This window comes from Cynocephalus volans, chromosome 3 (assembly GCF_027409185.1).
Source record: "Cynocephalus volans isolate mCynVol1 chromosome 3, mCynVol1.pri, whole genome shotgun sequence".
Lineage (NCBI taxonomy): Eukaryota > Metazoa > Chordata > Mammalia > Dermoptera > Cynocephalidae > Cynocephalus > Cynocephalus volans.
This window is the reverse complement of record NC_084462.1, coordinates 66,212,431-66,224,601: the sequence shown is the minus strand read 5'-3', so window position 1 is coordinate 66,224,601 and position 12,171 is coordinate 66,212,431. Positions and strand designations below refer to the sequence as shown.

Genomic DNA, 12,171 nt, shown 5'->3' with positions numbered 1-12,171 from the left:
AGAAGCCAAGGAGAATGAGGAAGCCTTTTGTCAGGCAGCGGACTTTGCAGAATGGATCTGCAGAGACAGGGAAGGCGCCTCTGTCCTGTTGGGAAGGAACTGCATGAGCGAAGGCACAGAGTCATGATGAGCCTGTTTGTCCCCCAAAGGTTCTGAGGCTGCAGGAAGTGGGCGGTGTGGGAGTGGCAGGTGGAAAGGGAGCCACACTGAGGCTTGGGGGATGGCCGGGACAACAGAGGACCTCGACAACCAAACTGGGTGAAGGAAGTGAGAATAAAGCCCCCAACATTGTCAGGCATCTCTGTACTACCCCCCTCTCCCTCCTCACCCCTGCCTGGCACCTGCCCTGCTTCCTGAGACCCCCAGAGGAGGGACATCTCCCAGCCCCACAAAGAACCCTAGTCTTCACATAGTAATTGTCTGTTGTATCCCACCATGCTTTAAGGGGTGGGGAAGGGACTGGGGGGCTCTTTAGCACCCATTTTGCAGGTGAAATGCCTGAGGCCGGTGGGTCCCCCAAGGCCTGCCTGGGCTTCAAGGCTCAAGACAGTCGGGTGTGGCTTCCCCTCCCTCTCACCATTCCATTCCTTCTATGTCCAATGACTAAGACCCACTAGGGCGCGCCTTCTGCCTCCAGCCAGAGCAAGGATGGAAGACAGCCATGTCTGGGGCCTAGCTGAGCTCAGCGATGCCTCCACGTGGTGCATTATTGATGGGGCTTCTAATTGTGCATTTCCCAAAGTCTGCAGGCCTTTGATGAAAAATTCATGGCACGCCCAAGGATGGGAGCAGGTTCAATCGATTGGTAGCACAGCAAGAGTGGGAGGACTGGGCCCCTGGCAGGGACGGGGTGGCTGAAGCTGGGCTGGTAGGGGGCAGCAAGGAACTTGCCTTCCTCCCAGGCTTCTGGCCCCAGGATCTCTGGGACGGGAGGGGACACACATAGCAGGAGGCAGCAGCCCATTTTCCTGGTGGGCAGGCTGAGGGGCAGGATCAGGAAGGTCTGGGGCCCACATCTGGGGTGCCAGCTGGGTGAATGGAGCTGTCCAGGGAGGATGGCCTACTCTCTCCTCATTTTCATTTCCCTGGAGGAGCATTAGACCCTCCAGAGCCTCCCATGAGTCACAGAGAGAAGGGAGAAATATTTCTGGAGCCACTCTGACATGTCAGGCACAGCTCTCCCAGCTTTACACCCACCACCTCATCTAATCCCCCAACAGCTCTAGGAGATGGACATGGTGATACTTTCCATTTTACAGGGGAGGAAATGAGACTCAGAGAGGTTAAGTGACCTGTCCAAAGTCACATACTAATCAGTAGCAGAGCCAACTGTCTTTCTACTTCACCAGGCCTGCTTCAATAGGAGCTACAAGCAGTGTGGGGACTGTCTTGTCCAACTCCTCTGCTTGTCCCTATTACACAAGGAAAGAAACCCCATGAATAAAAAGTAAACAAAGTGAAAACTGAGGCCTGCACATGAGAAGAGTGAGGGCCCCCTGCAGCACTCACAGACACCAGCACCCGACCCCACGCAGAGTGCTGAGCTAGGCACCCAGCGGCCAGGAGTGGAGGTTTTGAAACAGGTAGAGCTGTTTACCTTGGACTGTCCAATCAGGGATTACTACTTTGCGACCATGGAGGCCCCAGAGACTCCTGACAGTCCATCCATTCATTCTTTAAATAAGTGAACAAATACTCATGAAGTTCCAGCTCTGGGCAAGCATCTTGCTAGAACTAGATGAGGGGCCCATCGTGAAAGTCTTTGGGCCAAGCTTGCCTGGGACAGATGAGCTGAAACCAACTCAGTTGGGAAAATGCAGACAGACCTGCTCCATGCCCTAGAGGGGTCTGTGGCACCCAGGCTGAGGCCAGTTCTATCGGGCCGCTCTGCCTTCATGACCAAAGCCGTTTCTAGGTGGTGGGCTGGCTTGTTTGGGTTTGTTTTCCCTTTGCTCCCCAGTGAGTTCCTTTTAAAAACATCCACCCATGTCTCACTGAACTAAAGGGAAAGGAATTTGTCCAACCCATGAGGAAAGCAGAAACGAGGAGGCCAGGCATGGGGCCCGAAGCCGCCCTGCACAGCTGCACGGAGAGAGTGAGCCCAGCTGGGGCTGCTGCAGGGGGGATTTCTGCAGGGACAATGGGGGGATTGAGGAGTGGAGAAAAGGGAGACTGAGGGGGAGACTCAGGGACAGCAAGGGTGAGGCTGACGGGTAGAGAAAGGGGAGACTGAGAGAATAGGGGTAACCAAGGGGCGGAGAGAGTGCAGATGGACGGGGGGGGGGGGCAGAAGAAAGGGGAGGAGGACTGAAGTGTAGCTGGAGGGCAGGCCAGAGGCGAAGGGATGCTGAGACTGGGGCTGGGAGAAGTCAGAAGGCCACAGCCCTAAAGGGCCCACACAACCCTCCCTGGCCCTGCCATCTCCCTGCAGTTCCCTGACCAAGGGGTGAGCCTAGCCAGGTTTCAGCCACCCCACCCAGGTGCCCCCCACCCTGGAACAAAAGGGAAGTGGGCCATGGGCCTGCCTGCTTCTAGCACAGGGCTGGCCTCCGTCACCAGGCAGGCACTTGTTGTAGCAACAGTCTCTGGGGACCCTTCCTGGGCAACAGGACTGCTAGCAATAAAGATGGGGGAGCCAGGGTCCCCACTCCCTCCAGCCCCCAAGGCTGCCTCGGGCCTCATTGACCACCACTCTGTAAGTCTGCCCCCGTGCCCACTGGTTCTGGGAGGACGAGTTGGCTCACCTGGCAAGCAGGTGTGTTGGGGTGTGTTGCCGGGCAACCAGTAGGGGTGTTCCCAGAGCCTGTATAAATGGGAGGCAAGGTACTGGGCTAGGGGGGACCAGGGCATTGGCTCCTAAATGCCCACAGTGATATAAATCTTCCGTGGGGTCCCTAGCCCCAGCCCAGACCACCCGAGCCCACACATAAGAACACGGAGAGGGAAAGAGAAGGGCTTCTGGGAAAATTGTGAGCACTGTCTCCTGCTAACCCAGTCCCTACCTCTGTCCAGCCCCAAATCCTAGGGAGTGGCTGGGCCTGGGCTAGCCTGGGAAGGCTTGCTGGTAGTGCGGAGCGTGGTGCAGGGCCGTGAGGAAGAGTGGGTATGGCAGATGGGGGCATCCGAGGCTGATCAGCCCTGGGCTGTGGAGCTTGGGCCGCCTGGGTTCCTCATTCGGACCCTAGTTGCCAAAGCATCTCCTCTTCCACTGTAGCAAGAACCCCAGAGCACAACCCCAACAGGGATCATCCCCCTAGTGTGCAGATGAGGAGGCACAGAGTGGGCAAGGGCCTCGCTTCAGGTCACACAACAGCGGTGGGCAGAAGCTGGATTAAAACCCAAGGCTCTGGACTCCAGCCAGGGCTCTTCCTCCATTTCACATGAGGCATTCAGAGGCAGAGAGCTCTGACCATTGGGGAAGGGCCTTTGTGGTAGAGGGAGCAGGGCCTGTGAGGGGAACAGGGCTGAGGCTGGCCCCCCCACTAGCTCCCCAGGTGCCCGGCCCTGTACTTCCCTGGGCTGGGGGAAGAGCCCGCCTCCAGCTGCAGCCAGCAGAGGAAGGTATCTGAGCCACACATCTGAGGAGGAGTGACTGATGGCTGGGCTTGGGATGGCCCGGGGTTCTTCCTGGAGGAGGAGGGCCCCAAGTGGAGCCCGGAAGGTTGGGCAAGGTTCAGGGAGGCCTAGGAGGGGAAATGGGAACAGGAGGCAACATCTTCCAGGAGGCCCCGCCCCCACCCCACCCCAGCTCCTTTGTCCTGGCCCAGCCCAATTAGATGCAGGCTCCTGCAGAGGCCAATTAGACGGGGGTGGGGGTCAGCTGCCAGCCAAGTCCCCACCACCCGTCAGAGCTTTACCAAGCCCAGCACAAAAGCTTACTAGGCACTATCTCTGCTGCAACAGGAAGGGAGAGAAAGAGCAGAAGAAAGGAAACACTCTCTCTTCGTTTTTTTGCTGTAACCTTGGGCCGAACAAAGAAGCAACTGCCTCCCCCTCCCTGAGAGGGCGGCGTCCATACAGCAAGGGAACCTGTTTTAAATGGCATTTTGCACAGATTTGTTGTGGTTGGGAGGCCCAGCTGATATGTGAAGGAAACCAGGAGCAGGGATTGGGGGTGAGCAGGGCCCTGGCTCTAGAACCCTCTGTGGCTCCTGACTGCCCTCTGTTCGGAAGCAGAACTCCCAGACCTGACACTCAAGGCAGCAACTCTTGGGCTGGCCCCAGCTGGCCAGGCCTGCTCCTGCTCTCGGCCAGACAGACCCATGTGCTTCACTACCTCTAAAAAAGCCAGGCCCATGTTGGTCTCCACGCCCTTGCTCAGGTCCCACCAGTACAGTCAAACCTTACCTGTACCGCAAAGGCCCAGCTCCAGCCTCCTCGGCTCCAGGGAGACCCTCCCCCACCTCTCGCTTCTCTGATTTATACTCCTAGCATGTGAACAGCACCCCGGCCCCCCTCTTCTGAGAGGTCTCTAAGGGCAGGGGTCTCCCACCCCCAAAAGAGCTGAGCTTAGGCGAGCAAACACTGGCTGCAGGCCTTGCTGAGGAGCACATGCAAGGGAGATATATACCAAGACAGAGCCCAGAATGGGGCTTGGGAAGCTGGGGCCACCCTGGGGTGATGGCAGGTGGAGAAGGGACCCACCAGTGCCATGCCCTTCCAGGCTCCCCTTCCCGCCTAGAGCTCCATCGCAGAGACAGCCCTGCCCTGTACATCCTGCAGTGTGGCCTCTCCCACTCGGCCATACCCTTGCTGCCTGACCTGGGCCAGCTTTGGGCTGCAGTGCCCCACCTGGCCCACAGGGCTCACAGGCCTCCCTTGCCTACGCTCTGCTGGTGATGAGGTTAGAAAGTGAATGGAAAGAAAGAAAAAGGCTTGTTCTCATGGCCACTGGGTCCTATTGTAATATTGTCCCATAGTGGGTCAGAGGGAGCTTGGCTGAGTGGGCAGTAGCCAAGGGCAGAGGGGCCAGGGATCCATCAGCATTGGCCTGGGTGTTCCTGTGAGCAAGGGGGCTGCTTAGCCACAGGGATCCTCAACCCCTGGGAAAATACCCATCTCTTTCAGCAAATCTTCAGGCACAGCCTCCGTCCTCTCCCACCCCTCCCTGAGATGGCCCCTTGGAACTGGGCTCTTGCTCCAAGCTGCCTGATCTCGGGAACTGGGGGATGCCAGCATCAATTTGCAAGCTGAATGTTTCCATTTTATTTTAAAGAAATGTGCTTAATTCCCTTTAAAGGTATTGGGTAATTTAGCCAAACAAGGCCTCTCTGATGTTCTGATGGGAACTGCAGAAGCCCTGTCTGTCACATGATGGCAAATCTGGCAGAAACAGCCCCCTTCCCTGCTGTCAGGGTCTCCCAGGAACTAGAGGGAGAGCACAAAGGTGGTCCTTAGCAGATGGCGAGTGCCAGGCTGGCATGGGTCAGGGACAGCTTCTTGGCAGAAGAAGGCTTCCTGAGGGACACGGGAAGGCTGGGCCTATGGGTGGAGTGGCCAGGGCTAGATTCTAAATGGGGGTCTATTGTGCTGGGACAGACCACCTTAAAATTCAAAGTTGGAAATTTATCATGAGGGCACATGTGAGCCATTGGAGGGATCTGAGAGGCCAGGGAGAATGTTCCAATTACCTATTGCTGCATAACAAGTGTCCCCAAAACTTTGTACCTTAAAACAATAAATTTTTCTTTTATATTACATCTCACAACTTTGTGGGTCAGGAACTCAGCCAAGGCACAGCAGGGTGGGCTCATCTCTGTTCCATGATGTCCGAGTCCTCAGCTACGATGATTTACAGGCAGGGGGCTGCAGCACCTGGGGGCTAGGTGGGCATCACTCCCACATGGTTTGCTGAGCTTCTTCACAGCATGGCAATCTCGGGGTAGCAGGAAGGTAGCAGGGAAGAGTTGGGGTTATTTCAAGATGGGTCTTGTCCCAAGCCCCTACCCTCTGCACTCAGCCCCATCATCTTCCCTGGGGCCAGCCCAGGACAGAGGCCCCAACTGAGGTTCAGGATTCACTGTGCGACTTCTGGCAAGTCACTGTACCTCTCTGGCCCCATCATAAGAACCTGTGAGATGAGAGTTCCAGGGAAAGAGGTCTCGGAAGGCAGGCCGGACTGCCTGGAGGAAGGACATGTGTGCTTGGGGCCGGGAAGGGAGACACCCCCTGTACACGCCTTCCCCCACAACATGTGCTGTGGGGCCTGCTCAGGCCACCCTCCTTCCCGCCGCAGGCTGAATCAGGAGCATCTGTGGGAGGCGGCTGCCCTCTGCCGGCTGCAAAGGCAAAGCACATGCAGGTGGCCGGGGTCTGTGGGCAACGAATCCATGGGGCCTGGGGACCCAGAGTGTGGGTGGCTGCCCAGGGAAGGGTGAAGGAGGAGAGGCTGTGTGCCCAGTCCAGCAAACCCACTGCCCTGGCTCAGCCTCACCGCTCACCTCTGCACCCACTCGGGTCCCTACAGAACCCTGCCACCCGCACTGCCTCAGACCCAGCCCCCTGTCTGCACCTGTCCCAGCCTCAGGACTCCTTCTTCCCCCTTGGACAGTGAAGCCCCTCCCCACCCTTAACCCCTACTCCAGCCCGTGCCTCCCCTCCCTGCCTGTCTCCTAATTCTCCAGAAAATCCTGTCCCCCCTGCCTCTCCTCGACCCTCTGTCCCCAGCTACCTTTGTCCCTTCTCAACCTCACTGTCCCCTCATGCTCACCCCACAGCACCCTGGCATTCAGAACACTGGCCAAGGTCACCAGGGACCACCTCCTCCAGGCCACGCCCAGAGGCTCCCTCTACACATTTGGAAGCTGCTGAGCCTTCTCTTCTTTTTTCGAAACCTTTTAAGTTGTGCAATGCAATCCACACATGGGCGTGCAATGGCATTGAACATGAATAGAGAATGTAACCAATTATCACACAGCAGATGCCCATGGAACCACCAAGAAACAGAGCGTCACCAGCACCCTCGTGCCCCACACCCCTCCCAGCCTCCTCCAGATGTGCCTGCTCTGCCAGTCACCTGCTTGCTGTGCCTCTTTATGCTGCTCCCGCTTAAGTCCACCTCTGCAGTTGCTGCGGCCTGACTTCCCGTTCTTACCTTCTCTGCAGGGCGTCGTGCTTCCTGTATTGTTCTGTTATGGGTCTTCTGCTCAACTTTGTGCATACACAATGCCCCACGTTGCTGCCTGTTGTCACTGTGGTTTGCCCCTTCTCACGGCTGGGTAGTGTCCCACCAGGTGGCTCTCCACCATCCCCTATCCCTGCCCAAGGACTCAATGTTCTGCCGGTTCTTTAATACTTTGAAGGAGGTGGGTTTTGTTTTGCATCCGGTTTTGTAGGCTATCTCTTGTGGCAGGTTTGTCTATGTTGCCCGACCCGCCATTGCCCAGAGTGGAAGGTGATCGTCCCTCCTTTCTGAAGCTCTCTGAGCCTTGGCTTTGCAGCCTGCTCTCACCCCCTTTCCTCCCACCTCTCTGACAATTGCCCTGATCTTGAGAGCTTGTCTCCCACCACCGCTCCCTCTCTTTGTCCCTGAGCTCCGCCGGCTCCACACTTGCTCCTCCGACTCTGAAAATCTGCTGCCTTCCCAAGGCTCCAATCACACCACTGTGGGCTGTCCTCCACCCCTCTGTCTCCCACCAAGAGGCTCTCCAAGCTTGACCCCATCAACTACCTGCTGACCACCTCCACCTGGAGACCCCACAGGTACCTCACCCCAACATGCCCTCCCCTCCCCCACCCAGCTCCTCCTCCTCCCCACTCCCCACACGCATCTCCTCCACCCAAAGACCTCAGACAACTCCTCTTCCTCCTCCTTGCTCACCTCTGCCATGCTCAGTCCCCATCGGTCCCACAGCTCCTGCCATCCTCTCTGTGCCCACTGCCTCTGCCCGGCACGGTTCCCATTGAGTCCCACCCAGCTCATTGCTCCTGGCCTCCATTCCCCCATCCATCCTCAGTGCCAGGCAGCCAGAGGGGTCTTGTCACACACCCCCTCCAGCTGAGGCCCTTCAGTGGCCTGCAGGATGGAGCCCAAGCTCCTGAGCCTGGCCTTCAAGGCCCTTTCCAGCTGCACCCCTGCACTCACCGCCACCGCCCCCTCCCCTGCTCACTGCTTTGTTCTTTGTCTCACACTCTCCACCTCCCTGCCTTTGCCAGTGTCTCCTCTGCCCAAGAGCCTCTCCCCCACCCCCAAGTAACACCTACTCACCCTTCAAGAGTCAGCTCAAGTTATCACCACCTCCAGGAAGCCTTCCCAGACCCCCACACTGAGAAAGAGCCTCCTCTAAGTTCCCCTCTGTCACAGATGTCATTACAGTCTCCTTGGTGTAGATGGGAGACCATTGCAGGCAGGGAAGGTCTGGGCTTATCTGTGTCCATGGCCCCAGTGTGGCACAGACCTGGCATACAGTGGCACTGAGTCTCTGTGACCTTGGGAGCACTACCTCCAGCCTCAGTTTCCCCACCTGTACGATGAGGATATAAGGTCCCTTCTGATCAACATAGTTGGTAGTGGCCACAGGTCTATTTGGAAATCTCCAGTTGGATGAGGTGCCTCAGATTCCGCCTCTTATTTGGAAGGTGGGAGGGTTAAGCATCGCCCTCTTCAGGCTTTTGTAAAAGATAATCACCACACCTCCTCCTCAGTGGGAACTGGGCCTCTCAGTCTCTGTAAAATGGGAGTAATCACATAAGCATACCTCCTGTGCCCAGTGCCCAGGGCTATTATAAGATTAAAAAAAAAAAAAAGCACTCAAAAGATGTTGCAGGGAAGGGTGTTAACGCAGCAGGCACCCCAGGTGATGGGGCCCAGGATGGCCCTCTTCACACCCCTCACTCCGCAGCAGCCCCTCGAGCTGGGGCGATTTCCCATCCCACAGATGAGGACACTGAGGCTCAGGGGACAGCTGCCACCCTACCACAGCCAAAGAACAGGTGTTGGTGCGGCAAAAGCCACCAGCACTCAGCAGCAGTGGGGCAATTCAAGCCCAGGGCCACCTGACATTTCTCACCTTGACAAGCTCTGAGAGCTGGGGTGGTGGCACTCAAGGTCAGGCACAGTGGCTTTGGAGTCGGTGTCCCTAGAGGCTGTGCCAGCCCAGAGAGAAAACAGAAAAGGCTGGCATCCTGCCCCTCCCCCAATAGGCTGGGAACTGAGCGGAAGAAGGGAGCGAGCACGGGAAGGGAAAGTACCGCACAGGAATCTGGGGCATGGTGTCCTGCATGTTCTCAAGGCTGGGTTGTGACGCAGAGCATGGCCCTGGGGGGAGCCCTGCTCCAGGCTGTGGGGAGAGGTCAGGGCTGCCCGCCCACAGGCTATGGCCTCCCAACCCAGCTGCACTGCCCAAGGTCCCCCCTCAGCCGTGCGGGTGGGGAAAGCTGAGGAGGGAGGGCAGGCCTACCTATTCCCACAGACATGGAGTACTGGCTGGGTAGAGATGGAGGGCAGTAAGCCAGGGCCAAGGTCCCTCTTGATCTCCTGGGGAGCTCACTCTCAGAGCAACCAGGCTGAGGGTGGGATGGGGGCCTGTGGAGGGTCAGCAGGGATAGTCTTCAAAAGGCAGAGACAAGAAGAGCCCATCACCCTCCTCTGGGACGTCCAGCTGAGGCAGGGACGCCCACCTCACCAGAAGCCATGCTCTCCCTCTGTCTCTTTATTCCTCATTCTGGGCCTCAGCTTTCTTTGTCTGTCTAGTGGGGATGTAAATAACAGAGCTCTACTCACCCCAGGACTGCTGAGTTGGAGAACAGTGGGGTCTTAGAAAGATGAGTCCCTGAACGAGAAGAGGGGGTGATCAGACCCATGGAGTGGGCCAAGAGGCTGGCAGCCCCTTCCCCTGGGACTCCCTCCATCCCTCCATGTGCATGCACACACACCTCAGTTATGGATGGCATCATATTAATTTGCCACATGCTTCTTTTATTTCACAGTAGACTGTGGCCATCTCTGTGTCAGTACAATTCAATCTAGGTCACTCTTTGTAATTACTCCCTGTAGTCCAGAGACTGAGCATGCCCTAGTGTAAGATTACAAACTGCACTGCACTGAGCATCCTTGAACACGTTTTCTCGGATATGTGTGTGCATGTTTCTCTAGGAGATAACCCTAGGAGCCAAGAAATCCATTCAGATGCTGCTGTAATTGTCCAGAGCAGAAATAAGAGCTTGAACCAGGCTGGGGAAAGAAAGGAGAGGATAAATTTCCTTTGCCAGAATATCATGGGCTTCCTCTGGCCAGTCTTCTGGGCTTCCCAAACCACTCTCAGTCATGAGCTGCCATAAATTGAAGATTTAGAGCACAGCAGAGAAGGAGGCCAGGGAGCCCAGGGGGCAGCAAGGAAGATGAGAAAGGGGTCTCACCTGCTGACTAAAGCAGCCATCAGAAAAGACATGGGATGGGACGAGAACAGCAGCCTCCAAATCACACCAGCCTTGGTGGGGCCTGTGCAGGGGCTTCACACACTGACTCTGAGCCTCGCAGGAACCCCAGGCATCTCCCAAATGAGGACCCGGAAGGAAAGTGAAGGGGCCTATCCAAGCTCACACAGCATGTGAACCCAAGCTGGGCTTCTGATCTGGGCCTGACCACAAAGCCCTGTGTGGGTGCAGTCTCTGGGCTGAGTCTCCCAGTGAACAATGCTGAGGACACCAGATGGGCAGATCTGGAGGAGCCAAGACCTGGAACTCGACTGGGGCAGGTGCTGGGGAGATGGACCCGGCCCTGGCAGGAGTTAGAGGGAGTCCAGCCAGAAGGCTAGACAGTGGCAGGTGACAAGTGGTGTCTGACAAGCCCCCACTGTCTGTGGACCCCTCCCCTAGAAGCCAGTGGCCTGCCATGCAGCAGGTGGGAGACAGTGGCTGGGAAGCCAGGCCACATCCCCAGGCAGCAGGGGGCCCAGGCGGCAGCTGGGGGCAGAGTTCTGCTTCCTGGGGGCTTGGGAGCCTGGCTGAGCCCATGAGCCCCACCCCCCTGTGCAAGGCCTCCCACAGCTTCAGGAAGTCCCCAAGCCACCAGGGTTCAGCAAACTCCTGAGCAAGCTCCCTTCCCTGCTCCCACGTCCTCCCCTAAGCCAGCTCTCACCTCCTCCTCCTCTATCCAGACCTTTCTGCCTTCACCTTTTGCATCTCCCATTTGTATTTTGTGCTGTTTAGACTTAAGAAACCCCCTTTATGAAACTTTTTATAAAATAACAATGGGGAATTTCTGATTATAAAACAAATGCATACACAGTCGTCCCTCAGTATCCGTGGGTGATTAATTCCAGGACCCCCAGGGATACCAAAATCTGTGGATGCTCAAGTCTCTGATATGAAATGGCCTAGTATTTGCATATAACCTAGCACATCCTCCTGCATAATCATCTCTAAATTACTTACTATTAATGAATGCTATATAAGTAGTTGTTATACTGTATTTTTTAAAATTTGTATTACTTTGCATTTATTTAATTTTTTTAAAGTATTTTTGATACACAGTTGTTCGTATCTAGGAATGCAGAAGCTGCAGATACAGAGGGTTGACTGTAAAAATGGCCTATTAATTTTCCTATGTACAAGGGTTGTTGAAAGGATTCATATTATCTTTTACTTCCATTTTTCCCTGAACTTTTTGAATTACGCTTGGGTACTTAGGGGCAGACATGAATTATTTTTCCTAAATTGGGATTGCACTGATAATCCTTTTTGTAGCCTGCTTTTGCCAGTTCTCAATATATTGTGAAGTGTCCGTGTTTGGGGGTGTCATAGCAGGATTGCACAGCACCTAAAAACACAGACTCCTGCCCAGCAGGCCTGGGTTTCACACCCTGGCTCTGCCACTCAATTGTTTTGTAACTGAGCAGGCTACTTGCCTCGCTGGGTCTTGGTTTCCTATTTGGTAAAACACGGCTGCTAACAGTTCCTACCCTCACAGGCTTGTTGATGGAACCAAATGAGCAGGGCACATAAACACTCAGGAGGGGCCTGGACATAGTAAATGCTCAATGAACATCAGATGTTAGGGTATTGTGATTCCTAATCTGATGACTGAGTCCAGCTTCCTGCCCACTCTCCCCCGTACCCCACATCTTGTAGCTGGATCCCAACCGTGACCCTGTCTCCTTATCTGGGTGTCCTAGGCCTACCTGTGCCCTTTTCTGACTTCTGGGCTAGTTAAGGGGCTGGCACTGGGATCAG

General features: G+C 55.9%; 1 protein-coding gene across 1 annotated transcript in view; it reads left to right on the top strand.

Annotated features, from left to right (window-relative positions):
- Positions 1-12,171, top strand: part of CCDC33 (coiled-coil domain containing 33) — a 107,839-nt gene that overhangs the window by 90,355 nt on the left and 5,313 nt on the right. The window lies entirely within an intron of this gene.